Source organism: Hemicordylus capensis, chromosome 6, assembly GCF_027244095.1.
Source record: "Hemicordylus capensis ecotype Gifberg chromosome 6, rHemCap1.1.pri, whole genome shotgun sequence".
NCBI lineage: Eukaryota > Metazoa > Chordata > Lepidosauria > Squamata > Cordylidae > Hemicordylus > Hemicordylus capensis.
Window position 1 is genome coordinate 111,210,333 of NC_069662.1, and position 13,504 is coordinate 111,223,836.

Sequence of the window (13,504 nt, forward strand, 5' to 3'; positions counted from 1 at the left end):
TAACACAATTAAAACAATTTAAAATACAATAAAAACTCTAAAACGGAAGCTTTAAAACTATAAACTAAAAGCCTGATTAAACAGGTATGTCTTTAGGTCCTTCTCAAAAACATTCAGAGAAGATGTAACTCTAATTTTATTAGGAAGCGCATTCCAGAGTCCCAGAGCAACTCTAGGAAAGGCCTGGTTTCGAGTCGCCGCCAATCGAGCTGGTGGCAACTGCATTAATGGGAACCAGAAGCAGCTGCACTTCATTTGGTACCCCCCCTGGCTCGTTAGGACAAGCCACTATTGTGGAATCTGAATGTGCGGTGGAAAGAGTTATATCCTTTTCCCACACTATGGCTCTGATCAGCCCTTTCCTGTGGCTAATTTTAAAAGAAGAAAACTGCAACATAACAAGTTCCAAATTGTTAATGGGGCTACAATGTAATGAGTAATTTGTTCCTTATAGCCCAATCCCATTCAATTGGATATTCACCCAAGTAAATACAGATAGGAATGTAGCTTTGTATTCTAAGCATGTTTATTCAGAAGTCCCACTGAACTCAATGAGACTTATTCACTGGTAAGTGGATTTTTGATTGCAGACTTAGTTTTTCAACTTGTATATGTAGGGTAAGCTCTCTAATAGTGAAAATGAGATCTTTCCACAGACTGGCATATCAACAATCCAATGTATGATTTTTAAAAATCCAGCTTGCATTTTGTTTTGCTGAACATTTGCTCAATTCCCCCTTATCCTTAATAAACACTCCTTTTAACAAAAACTTGTAATTGGTCACAAAGTGTTGTATGATATAGCTCAGGCAAGCCAAAAATCTTGATAAATAAAATTTCTCTGGTCCACCACTATTTCGGGTTGGTTAAAAAGGTGAGAGGCAGAAAACTGGATCCTGAAGTATTATAAAAAGAAAAATATATAGCAGCTCTCTGGTCAGAGAACTCCTCCAAAGAGAAGAAGCAAACCAACCATAAGAGACAGTCTCTTCAAGATGCTGGAAATCACCATTTAATATATACAAGATAAAACAAGTGGGATTCCCACAAGGAAAAGACAAACTAAAGACACTACAAACCTGATCGGTGCTGGCTGTGTCTACCTCTGAACATTTTCAGACCTAGAAGGCTGATCGTTACTTAGCAGTGAAAATCTAAACACTTCCCAACTGTTCCTTTTTAAAAACTGTCTTTTCTCTGTGTCAGGCATATAAAAGAGAGATGAATGAGCCCTGACCTTGGGAGATATTTCTGTTCCTGTTTGACATCCAAAACCGATTTGCCTACAACCTCTTAAGGCAAGATTATCCTCCAAAGGCATTGCATGTTGCAATTGACAAGAGTGAGCAACAATGGTGATTTATGCATTATTCAACAAGGGAAAGACTACAATATGATGTATATTAGGAGATTTGATGCACCATCATATTAATGTTTTGAAATCTGATAAAATGTTGCTTGGGGAAAGGTTACTTTGGGGACTTTGAAGTCTGTAATAGAGCATGTCCAGTTTGAGAAGACTTCTTTTTAATAACCACCACTAGAATGTGGCAGCTCACCAATATGACACCAGACAACAATTTAACAGCGAATGGAGATTTCTGCTAGAAATGTGTAGCTGTCAACTGAAAGAAGTGTGTGTCTGTGTCTGTGTGTGGAGCTCCGGCACATTTTCAGCAGAGATTCTAGAACATTCATTACAATCCCAGATCATTCCTGCTTTATAGAAATGTAACAAAAATCTAAAGTAAAATAATACTAAATATTATTTTAAACACCAACCTAGTAGTACCAGCATCCCTAACAACAGTGCTGTTCACTTTCTACAATAAAATGCACCCAAAATTTGCAACCATTTCCATTTAAAGGAGCAAGTTCCTAGTCCTGCATATTTTTGAAGACTGTCTAAAAAGCAGTACGCACCCTGCTTGTGTTGAAGGCTCTAAGGTTCAGGAGGTAGTGCTTCTGTGCTCTAAATGGATACTTCTGGATAATTATACACTTTGCCTAACCTCCAGTGGTGGTCCTCCAACCACTCAAAGCTACCCAACCTCACTTACACATACTATACTTATCTCCCGGCACTACTCTTTGCCAAAAGGAATTCATGGCTTCTGACTAAAGCTTATTCAAACGCTGCACTTTTCTCCAAAATAAGAAAAATGACTATTTTATATGTATTTGCTAAATTTAGATTGCCTGAAAATATATGAGGTTTTGGGTGCAAAATATAGATTCTGTTATGAAGTACAATCGAAACAGATGCTAGGAAATAAACACATCTATCATTTAGATCAGGCCTGCTCAACTTCGGCCCTCCTGCAGATGTTGGCCTACAATTCCCATAATTCCTAGCTATTGGCTGCTGTGGCTGAGAATTATGGGAGTTGTAGTCCAAAAACAGCTGGGGGACCTAAGTTGAGCAGGCCTGATTTAGATAGATGTCTATCATTTAGATAGATGGAGCCAGCGTGGTGTAGTGGTTAGAGCGCTGGACTAGGACCGGGGAGATCCGAGTTCAAATCCCCATTCAGCCATGATACTTGCTGGGTGACTCTGGGTCAGTCACTTCTCTCTCAGCCTAACCTACTTCACAGGGTTGTTGTGAGGAGAAACTTAAGTACGTAGTACACCGCTCTGGGCTCCTTGGAAGAAAAGTGGGATATAAATGTAAAAATAAAAATAAATAAAATAAAATAAATTTAAGTTACACGGATAACAGGAACCTTCAGTGCTAACACTCAACGTATAAAAGGCACTCCCATGTCTCTGGCCTATTGGTTTTCTAACTTTGACTAGCTGAACTGAAATCTGGATAGATATAAAAAGCTAACGAGAAAAAGACATGGTCACTGTTTGACCTAAATTTGCAGGGATTTTTCAGCTGCTACAGAAGCAAATTCTGGAATGAAATGATATTCGTAGTACATTGGTGATGCAATAGATTTAATGTATGGCCAAGCAGAAACCTGAAGCCCTACAGCTCATGAGATATGAACATTAAAAAATAATTTTCTGGCCTGAATATCCTAGCCTTCTTTACTAGGTAATAACCTTTTAATTAGTTCTAACTTTGAACTTTTGGGTATGATTCAGAGTTAAATTTAAGGCTCCACATAGTTAAAAGGCAAGAAGAGATCCTTTTAACAAAGTCTCTATATTCACGTTTGTTTCACATTAGGATACTTTATAATGTAAACAGTACCATACTGAGCAAACCATATAGATGAAGTCAAACTAATAGTTACCCAAGAATGATTCAGAGTTGTGGATGATAACATAAGAATGAAACACACTGCAATTTCCAGCTTATCTAAACCTGAGGTAATTTGAGATAACATCTATAAATTAAGAAACTTGTTACATTTGAGTTAATTGGACAATTGTGATCTGGCTCCCAAGATAAACTAGCAAAACTATCCTACATTTTTAATCCACACCATCGGGTCCAACATCTGGCAGACAGTAGTACACATAAGACTGCAAGTACAAACTACTTTCAGATACAGTCATTCCTCCAAATTCACCTTTCACTGGTCATAGTATAGTGAATTTGAGAATATGTCTGGGGATGCAGGCTGACCTATTTGTTGTTAGGCAGGAGAGCAAGAGGACATCTGCTTCTGGTGGAGTAGACAGCCCCTCTTGTGCTGCATGTGGAGCCGCTGGACACTGACCACACAACAGGGGAGTTGTCAGTGGACACAGGATGCCAGGTGGAGGAACAGCTGTCCGGGTAGCCAAACCTTTGCCAAGGGTTCCTGGTACCAATGTGTTGAGGGCAGCCCATCAGCTGCAGTTTGTGTCTATCCGCTGTATGGCATACACTCTGGACATGGCCGTGATGGATGTGCTTAGACTCAAGGAGGCTAAGGACAGATGACGTCTAGCCCTCCCCTCTGAAGGCCCTGCTGCTGCCACAGCTGCTCTTGTGGAGAAGTGCTGCAAGATAGTAGCCCACTTTGACTGGGGTGAAAAGGCTAGGTGGATGCTCAGGGAGAGGCAGTGTGGGCTCCACCTACCTGAACACCTGATCCCTCAGGATATTCTGACCCAGTAGAACTCCACCTTTCTCTTGCTCCAATGCCTGCAGGAGCAAGAGGAGGCCATCCACTCCTTGGCAAGGAGGTGTGGCTTGGGAGTGTGCAATTTGTCTAACCCAGACTGGGAGCTCATATCTGAGGTTGTCTTGACACTCGAACCATTCTTTATTATCACAAACAGCTTGTGTGCCAAGAAAGCAAGACTGGGCCACTCAGTCAGCAAGATTGGGCCACTCTTGGCCCCAATCTTATCCTGGAGAAGATTATGGGTGAACTCCAGACCTCACTGACCACTGGGGAAGCATGCACCTGGCAGGTCAGCTGAAGATTGGAGTTGTGGAATAGCTTAGCAACAACTTGGGTCAATCAGTACAGCATGTTTTGTCCTGCCTATGTGACCCAAGCTTGAAGGGCCATGCTGTCACCCCTGATGAACTGCCCAGGTGGACAGACCTCCTGGTTCAAGAAGTTAGGCAGGCTGAGGACAAGAGGCTGGGTTGGAACCAGGAGGAGGGTGCTGGAGTGCCTAATTCTGTGTACTCCACCCCAGCAACAGCATCACCACCACTTCCTGTACCATCAGTGTGGTGTCTCTGGCAGTGCCAATGCAGCTGGCTGTTCCACCCAGGCGTTCCACCCAGTGTTCCACACAGGGGTGCCTTGGCACCTTTCCAGGGGTATAGGAGGAGGTAACCAAGCCCTGTGGCAGCTCAGAGCAGTCTGTTTTGCAGTACCTGCAGGAGCCAGTGGTGGCAGACCCGGAAGTAGGGAGGGTCCAGTTTTGCGTAATGCGTCACCATGTCTGGTTGGACTTGCTGGTGGGTGCCGGATGCTTCCTCTCATGCCCGCCAACCAGCGTCCAGAGTGAGAGGGTGTTCTCCATCGCTGGGGATGTGGTGATACCCCATCACTCATGTTTGGATGCTGGTTTGGTGGAGCAGCTAGTCTTCCTGAAGACCAATCTCCCCCTGCTGGGCTATCCTAAGCTGGATATGGCAGGTGAGTGATCATGGTCACTCTCACTCACTGCATCACCACTGTCAGCTTGCCCCCACCCTGACCAACCCCTAAACCAGATATGTCACCATCTGCCTCTTGGTGTTGCTGACACATACAGACACACCCACATGCCCACTGCCAGGCCCAGGATAATGAACTGGTGCCCTGAGGGCCAGCATAAATTGGAGGCTGTGGTAGAGCAGGCAGGAGGCCTGATTTTTTATGTTTTACTGTTAACTTGTGTGTTACCATCAACATTTTTCCCATGCAGACATACATGCATCCCCACCACCCCAATTATGGCCCATGATGAGTGTGGACTGTGACCTGACATGCGTCAGCCAGGCTATCAGCATAAATTGACCCAGCCAAGCTGAGGTCAACTTATTCCAGTCATGAAGTGGAGAAAGAATATTTATCAAGTAAATACGTGGTTTTCTTTTTCTCAGCATTGATTAATATGCTTGCTGTGCTATTCCTCCTGCAGTGATTGATAACTGGTTATCTGGTTTTGCTGGATCTCAGATGGACAAAGGTAGAACTTGGTTGCCTGCCTTCCTTGAGCCGTGTTGAAATTTGGTCTGTGAGATTGTGTTGTGGTGAGAAATGGACAGTGGAGCTCAGCTCTCTCTAGTGTGTGTAACATTTTCTTGGTGATTGCTGTGAGATTAGCTCCAGGTCTGTCCTTGAGACTAAATAACTTGTGCTTCACTCACTGCTCTGGTGGTCTCTGCAATGTCTGCAATCTGCAGTGCAAGGTGTACTCAGTCAAAATGTGGATAAAGAGGTTGTTCTAGTTGAGCTCAGCTTATGGCTTTGCTTGCAAATGGTGCTGTTGTTGCAACGGAGTCATATTTGTGTGTCAGTATGCAGGAGAGGAATTTGTACCAATGATGTGGCACGGACACCTGGCACTGTGGCTGGCAGATTCTGGGTCTTTTTTCAACTGTGTTTTGCACTGTGTTCTGTGTTGAGAGATTGCCCCCACCCTGCCTTTTTATGTATTGTGTGTGTGTGTGCTTGCATGCTTTTTTGCCCATAGGGAATAATGAGAACTCAATCAATTATTCCCCATGGGTAGCACCCAGAGACACCAAAGTGGGTTGAGCGGTAGGGCATGGTGAGTTCTACTTACCACCCAACCCACAAAACAATCAGGCAATCAGGTGATTTTTAATGCATTTTTTTCTGGGTCAGTAACCCTTTCCTGGAAGGGTTAGGGTTGACCTACTGACCCTGAAAAACTCAAAAATTCATTACAAATCACCTGATTGTCCAATTGTTTTGCCGTTTGAGTGGTAGGTAGCAGGTAGGACCAGCCAGTCAGTTTGATCAAATTGGTTTGCAAACCGGCGGTCCAGTTCTAATTCAAACCAAACCACAGAAACTGGTTCAATGCACACCCCAGTACAGGCCCCCTGAAATGCAGGATATAGATCAGAAGTTCTATGTCCATTCAGCATGTGTTAATAATTGTACATGAGTGCACTGTACACAGATGGTGTGTGAACTGAACTGAATGTGTAAATGGCCTATAGAATCTTTTAAAACTGTTATACTCCTCTCCACATTGGTTAGGAACAACCTGTGCCTGAAATGTTGTGAACTGCTGCCCCTCATGGCACGTTGCCAGAACTGCAGCCCGGAACTATCACAGGAATAAAAAGTTCTCAGCCTGACCTTGCCCATCCGGGCTGAAAATTGAATCCTTCTGAACAGGAAGGACTATAAAGAGCTTTCTGTCTGAGCTGAGGCTTTACCTGAGCAACAAGGTCTTCTTTGATCTCGTGTGTTGTCTGTGACTTTTTGATCCCGACTCCTGGCATGTGCCCTGTTGGAAGCCAACCCTCCCATAGGTCACCATGTACATAGAAAGACACTCCTCTTCAGACTCAGACAAGTTAAGTTATGATCTATCTTCACCATTGCTCAGCAGGCAAACTCTTCCACTAGTGTTTTCAAGAAGGAATATCTCAGCAACTAAAAGTAGTAAGAATAAGATCATATTTGCATGCAGGAAAATGGGGCATTTTCTTATAGCAGTCTATGTACTGAAGCTGACGACTTATTCATATTTTTTGTACTGTAAAACCAAACTTAAAGGCTTGAGGTTTTATGAGGAGCATCGGAGCATTTAATCACCAAGTTATTGCTTTATAGGTTTTTCAGCTGGCTCAGGTCTGCAGAGACAAGAAGTCATTACCATCCCAAAGCTGTTTGGTAGAGCTGCATGGACCCTATTGTAATTAATCCAAAATGCTTCTAAGGTTCAATAACCTTTCTGACAAATCTTGACCAAAGTTCATGAGTATCAGGGGAAGGTATGACTATAACCAAAAGGGGTGGGGAGGGAGAAAACATGGTGGGGTGGGGACGGGGACTAGTAATGCTTCCTTTGATTCTGAAGGTCATTCAAACAAAACATGCTCCATACTGTCTCCAATGCTTTTTAACATCTACATGAAACTGCTGGGAGATATCATCAGGAAGTTTGGTCTGGGATGCTATCAATATGCCGATGACACCCAGATCTATTTTTCCATACCAACTTCATCAGGAAATGGCATGACACACCACCCCCCCCCCCAGTGCCTGCCTGGAGGCGATATTGGGTGGGATAACAGACTGAAGTTAAATCCAAGCAAGACGGAGGTACTGTACGTAGGGGGTCGGGATCTGAGAGATGGCTTAGATCTGCCTGCTCTGGATGAGGTTACACTCCCCCTAAAAGACCAGGTTTGTAGTCTGGGAGTGCTCCTGGATATCAAACCCTCCCTGGTCTCTCAGGTTGAGGCTGTGGCCAGGAGTGCTTTTTATCAGCTTCGGCTGATACGCCAGATACGTCCATTCTTGGAGATTAGTGACCTTAAAACAGTAGTACATATGCTGGTAACCTCTAGGCTTGACTGATGTAATGCACTCTACGTGGGGCTGCCTTGTACGTAGTTCGGAGACTACAATTGGTACAGAATGGGGCAGCCAGACTGGTCTCTGAGTTTACCCGAAGGTACCATATAACACCAATTCTAAAATAACTGCAATTGCTGCTGATAGGTTTCCCAACAAAATACAAAGTGCTAGTTAAAATACAAAATACGAAGTGCTACCTAAAAGGCCCTTATCAGCTTAGGTCCAGGGTATTTAAGAGAGTGCCTTCTCTGTTGTGAACCCTGTCACCTATTAAGACCATCTGGAGAGGTCCAACTATGGGTGCCACAATCTCGTTTGGTGGCAACTTGAAACTGGGCCTCTCCTGTGGCTGCCCCAGGGCTTTGGAATGTGCTTCCTTCTGAAATAAGAGCATCTCCTTCTCTGTTTGCTTTTAGGAGGACCCTGAAGATGCACCTGTTTTCCCAGGCCTTCAACTGAGATTGTATTTTAAAATTTTTAATGTGTTTTTAACATGTTTTTTTTTAAATTTTATCTATAATTTTTATCTTTTTATGAATTTTAAATGTGTTATATTGTATGTTTTAATTTTGTAAACCACCTAGAGATTTTTATACTAGGCGGTATATAAATAAAATAAAATAAAATAAAAATAGATTTAAACAGAGCTCAGACATGAGGGAGAGGAAGCCAATAAAACCAAGCTAGTTGTTTCCTCCTCACACACTGCCCCAAGTCCAATTGCCAGCTATTGCACAGTTGCTCACTTTCTAGAAATATAAAGGACTATAGTTGAGACGAGAGCATTGCCTCAGTACAACAAATACTGGATCAGATCTTCAAGCTCCTGGTGCATGTCCATTGCTTAAATTCATTGAGATGAGTGAGGTGCAGGCTTCCCTCTAATGCCTTCATTGTACTTTTCTTTTGTGTATGGATGGACTCTTGTGATGTTATTTTTACAGTATGGAAACTGCTGCAGCTTCCATGGGGCTTTTCCAGCTGGCAATAAAGTGTGGGATTTTGAAAGCTTCCACATAAGCTCCAAATGGCACCTTACTCACAATCCACATGCTCATGTGGGCTTCTGTGCTTTTTTCTAGTACATTCTTACTCTCTGGCCACACAGCAAACAGGGACCTTGTGCAGTTTCTGCAGCACTGCTGGCCAGTTCTTGTACTCCAAGAAAAATCCACTCATTACTTTTGTGGGTGGGTGGGGGAAAGAATTGATTCTTTTCGGAATGCAAGAGCTGGCCAGCAGGTGGCACTGCAAAAACCATACAAGGTCCCTGCTTGCTGTGTGGCCAGAAAGTAAGATTATGCTAGGAAGGAACATGAAAGACTATATGAGTGTGTGGACTGTAAGGTGGCATTTGGAGCTTTTGTGGAAGCTTTAAAAAAAAAAAACCCACAATTTATTGCTGTCTGGGAAAGCCCATGGTTTCCTTTCTGTTAGGGATGTGCATGGAACCACGGATGGCGCTATTTTAGCCGGCTGGGGTGCTACTTTACGGGTGGAGGAGGGTGTACGGAGCCCTCTCACTGCTTTCCCCCTGCTGGCGCTCCTTCCTAGTAAAAGCCTTCAGGGCGGCAGTGTATTCGTGCGCGCACGCAACAAACATACGTGTACCCAGTACTTCTGGCCACTTCTGGCTGAGGATGGGGAAGGGGCGACAGGGAAGTACGCTGCTGCCCTGAAAGTTTTTACCAGGAAGGAGCACGGGTGGTGGGGGTGGTGGGGGGGAAGTGGTGGGAGGGCTGAGTGCACCCACCCCCGCCCTTAAAGTGGCACCACCACCACCCCCGCCAGATTTGAACTTTGAACTGGCCCCAGTGTTTGGACCTGTTCGGAGGCCTGTAAAAGGGCCTCTGAACAGGTTCGTGCACTTCCCTACTTTCTGTACCACAAGGTAGTGTCAGAAGCCCTAGGTCTCATGGGAGAGACAACACAGCTTCTTCCTTTTTGAGATTGCCATGAAGAGGAGCCACATTGTGGACTCTTCCCACATGAGATCAAGCTTCTGACATTACCTTTGTTGCTCAGGAAAGAGCTACGCAGAGAGGCTTTGGATACCATCAGAGGGACCCTTAGATTAGGAAGAGATCTTCATCCACAACTAACTACTTGGCATACGGACAACTTGATGAGAATGTATATTGTCCTGTACAAACCACTGCTACTGCTTGTTGTGATCTCTCTCTCTCTTTCTCCATGGCCAATTTTCTACCCCTCTGTTGGTCCCCCTTTATATTTCCCTATTTTTCCTCTCCCACCCACTAGTGCCCACCTTGATTTTCCACTACAAGGGCTAAGGTCCTGGGTGAAAGGAGCTAACTCACATATATGCAACTGTAAAATCTCAAATTACTTAAGCAAAGCTGAAACTTTGTGAGCCAATGAGATAATACTTCTGAACTGGCTCTGCCCACATATGATTGAGGACATGCATGAGCAGGTCCTGATGCCATTACTTTCCTACTAATCTTGTTGGGGATTCTGTAGGAGTCTTGTTGGGGACATGCATGAGCATGTCCTGATGCCATTCTTTCCCTACTAATCCTGTTGGGGATCCTGAGGATTCTTCTACTAATCCTGTTGGGCATGGAAGGGATCCTTAGTCTAAGAAGTGACATGCTGGTTGATTTTAATAAGATCATAGAAAAATTATAAAGGATTCCATGGCTAGAAATTCTAAAAGAGGAAAAGCTCTGATTGAAATATTTCCAATAGAAAAAAGTGAGATACCAGAATGTACAGTTGCAAACAATTGCAATGAAAACAAAATGGGAAACATCTAAAGAAGCTTGTATGGCCACACAGAGAGATCTCTGGGAAGCTGAAAAGTTAAAAAAAGTATGTATAGAACAAGGAAGCAGGGCCATGTTACCAAGGAACAGTACAAAAAGAGTATCTTGAGTCTGAAAAATTGGTGCCAGGAAGGCTAAAGCTCAGATGAGCTTTAGCAGAGGCTTACAAGCGATAGCAAACACAAAACACAAAAGCGAGGTGGACTTCTGAAACAAAGAGGTCAAGGAAGTGATTGGTTTGTTACTTGGAGAAAATGGTGACATGTAACAGAGAGAAGGCAGAACTGCTGAACTTTTCCATCCATCTCCTCTCGCAAGGGAACTGTAGCCCAAAATAGCAACAAGTGCACTAACAAAGAAAGAAGACAATTGCAGCTCAACATCTCACCTTATATGAACACAAGTCTCAAGGGCCAGATGAGTTGCATTCCAGAGTACTAAAGAAACTTCCAAAGGTGGTCTCAGACCTGCTGCCTGCCATTCTTGAAGGACGGTGAGATGCCAGAAGACTGGAGACAAGCAAGTGTCCCTATCTTTGAGAAGGGGAGGAGCCAGAAAACTACAGACTGGTAGCTTAACAAGGACACCTGCCAAAATAATAGAACATATTGTTAAGCCGTTTGTAAGCACTTTAAAAAAGGAGGGGGGAGAGAATGTGATTATTACTCACCAGCATGGGTTTGTCACACTCATTGCAAAATAATCTTATCTCTCTTTGTGATAGGGTTAAAAGTTTAGTAGATAAGGGGCACTTTGTATATCAAGGTTTGAACAAAGCATTTGACAGACTCTCCCATAATATCCTTGTTTACAAAATACTAAATTAAGGGTTAGGTGATACTACTGTTAGGTGGATTCACAGCTTCAAAAACCATACCCATTAAGGGCCACACGTCAAGATGGAAGTATCGAGTGGAGTGCCCCAGGGCTCTGTGCCAAGGATGTGCACAAAACTGGCTTGGCCTGTTTGGTTCGAATTTGAACCAGCTTTGAACCAGGGTGGGTAGGTTCAGTTTTGCTCAAACCCCCCACCCCCACCCCAGTTCAGTTCAAATTCGAACTGGTTTTTAAAAGTTCTACATAGTATATAATGGGGACTTGAATCAGCCCATTATTCCCTATGTGGAGCACCTTGGGGCATAAAATGGGGTGGGGGGTAGGCACCACCAACTACCACCCACCAAACCCCAAAGCAATCGGACACTCCTTTGATTATTAATGAAGTTTTGAAGTTTCCCCCCGGTTTTTGCATTTCTCCCATAAAGAATAATGGGGATTTGAAGATGCCCCATTTCCCCCAAACTGGGTCTGGGAGCATAGCAGGTTGTGCCAGAACTCCCCTCCCCCAGGCAGCCCCAAGTTGATGGGGTTTCCCCCCAGGAAATTTTTAGTTCTAGCCTCTCTTAACAGTCTATCTCTATCAGAGTGGATCCTCTGGTTTATGTATAATATTATGAAAAGTTCTTCAGAAGGGCTGCCTGGGAGGAGTTCTGGCACAACCTGCTGGGCCACCAGACCCACTTTGAGGTGCCTAGGCACACTCCCCCCCCCCCCATTGGGGAAATGGGCCACCTCAAATCCCCATTGTCCCCTATGGGAGAAATTTAAAAAAAAATGCAAAAAAAATCACATAAAATCACAGGAGTGCCTATTGCTTGGGGGTTCGATGGGTTGTGAGCACCCATGGGTGCCTACAACCCACCCCGGATTTGTGCCCCTAGCAGGCCACACTACCAACACACAGTTCCACACCAAAAAAGACACCTGCCTAAGAAACAAAAAAAAACCACCCCAGAAACTGACCTGCTGCTGCTGTGCCCACACAACTGAAAAGCCAAGGGAACCAAACCAAACACCACAGACTACACAACAGCCACACAAACCAACAAGAGACCTATCAAGACATCAGTGCAAGGCAGTAAAACCAACCCGGCATCACACAAACTGCAAAGAAAGAGGGGAAAGGCAAAAACATACTACAGTGAAGAAGGAGAACTTAAAGTAACATTCACACACACTTTATTTCCTGCTCTTCTCTTTGGGCCTGCGTTCTGCAAAAATACAGCCAGGTCTACCAAACCAAACAGACTTTCACCACCAGCAGGCCAGAAGGAAGCCAAGGAAGATTGCAACCAGAGTGATTTTGCTAGGCCAGAGGCTTGGTTTTAAAGAGGATTTGAAACTCCCTCCTTTGGGAGCCCCCACCTTTGCCCTCCCCCCTTGGCCAATAGGGTGCCGGTTCTCAAGGACTGGCACCACTCCAGAGCCTACCAGAGACCCAGACTCATCTGACCAATCAGGAAATTATGAGCTCAGCAAAGGAAAATCAAGCAACACAAAATGGAGGATAGGACCTAAAATGGCCTCTGGAACCTTCAAACTGGCTCAAACAGGTTTGAATTTGAACTGGCTCTAAAAGGTTCTACATAGGGGTACAATGGGGATTCAAACCAGCCCATTATTCCCTATGTGCACTGGCGGAGCCAGACTGCCGGTGGCCCGTGCTCAGCTGTCAGGTGTGGGGGGCATGGTCTGGCTCCCGAACGGAGCCACATGGCTCAGTTTGCGAGTTAGAGTCAGGCCGGCACTGCATTCGCAGCATGGCCAGGAGCGGCTCTTCTTTGGCTTTAAGGCAGGGAAGAGCTGCTCCTGACCACGCCGTGAATGCAGCGCCAGCCATTTAACTCCCGAACGGGCCACACAGCCCCATTTGGGAGCTAGATTGGGGCTGGCGCAGCGTTTGCATTATTAATTATTATTAAT

The 13,504-nt window shown here is 44.5% G+C and overlaps 1 long non-coding RNA gene across 1 annotated transcript; it reads right to left on the reverse strand.

Moving 5' to 3' along the window:
- Window positions 1-6,555: 6,555 nt before the first annotated feature.
- LOC128331473 (uncharacterized) lies at window positions 6,556-12,878 on the reverse strand. Its single transcript, XR_008310318.1, has 3 exons — window positions 12,758-12,878; window positions 11,130-11,328; window positions 6,556-7,022 (listed from the first exon to the last, which is right to left on the reverse strand). It is a non-coding gene; the product is annotated as an uncharacterized LOC128331473 (long non-coding RNA).
- Between the last annotated feature and the right edge of the window lie 626 nt (window positions 12,879-13,504).